Source organism: Propithecus coquereli, unplaced genomic scaffold (assembly GCF_000956105.1).
Source record: "Propithecus coquereli isolate 6110/MARCELLA unplaced genomic scaffold, Pcoq_1.0 Scaffold63, whole genome shotgun sequence".
NCBI classification, from domain to species: Eukaryota; Metazoa; Chordata; class Mammalia; order Primates; family Indriidae; genus Propithecus; species Propithecus coquereli.
The window spans coordinates 2739379-2740073 of record NW_012152285.1 but is presented as its reverse complement, the minus strand read 5'-3'; the positions used below and the strand labels follow the sequence as shown (position 1 = coordinate 2740073).

The window sequence follows — 695 nt, the reverse complement described above, 5'->3', positions numbered from 1 at the left end:
TGGCGCATGCCTGTAGTCCCAGCTACTCGGGAGGCTGAGGCAGAAGGATCGCTTGAGCCCAGGAATTTGAGGTTGCTGTGAGCTAGGATGACGCCGCGGCACTCACTCTAGCCTGGGCAACGAAAGCAAGACTTTGTCTCAAAAAAAAAAAAAAAAAAAATTTAAACAATGTGGAAGCATAGAGGGTAGTATGCTCTGGGCTTCCCGGAAGTTACTATTTCACACCTCTTCCTATGTATTTATCTATGTATTCATAAACAAAATTTTATGAATTATTTGTGGATTTTTTATTGGTCCAGGACTTAAGTTTTCCACCTAATTTGTCTTAGAAATCTTTTTATAATTATGTCTAGATCTGTGTAGCAATTTTTAAAGACAACACATAAGGCTACACCATCATTTATTTAATTGCTTTCCTCCAGTGTTCATTTAGATTTGTTTTAAACTTTGATATGAACAGCAGATGTTAGTTTTTCAGCTCTTATTCTTGTGTTTGTAGAAGGTTTCACCTCTAATATTACTTTTATTATACACTATTTCTGGGCTATTTATTCTATCCCAGTCAATCCCACCCAATGAAAAATATAGTTTCACAATTGTACTTTTGTATGTTACTATTTTTTTTTTTATTTATTATTCCAGGGTTTTGTGAGGGTACTAAGTGGCTACAAATAGATAAGTGAGAAGAGGAAGCC

General features: G+C 35.5%; 1 protein-coding gene across 1 annotated transcript in view; it reads left to right on the top strand.

The window, feature by feature from the left end:
- Positions 1-695, top strand: part of ASAH2 (N-acylsphingosine amidohydrolase (non-lysosomal ceramidase) 2) — a 66917-nt gene that overhangs the window by 33314 nt on the left and 32908 nt on the right. The window lies entirely within an intron of this gene.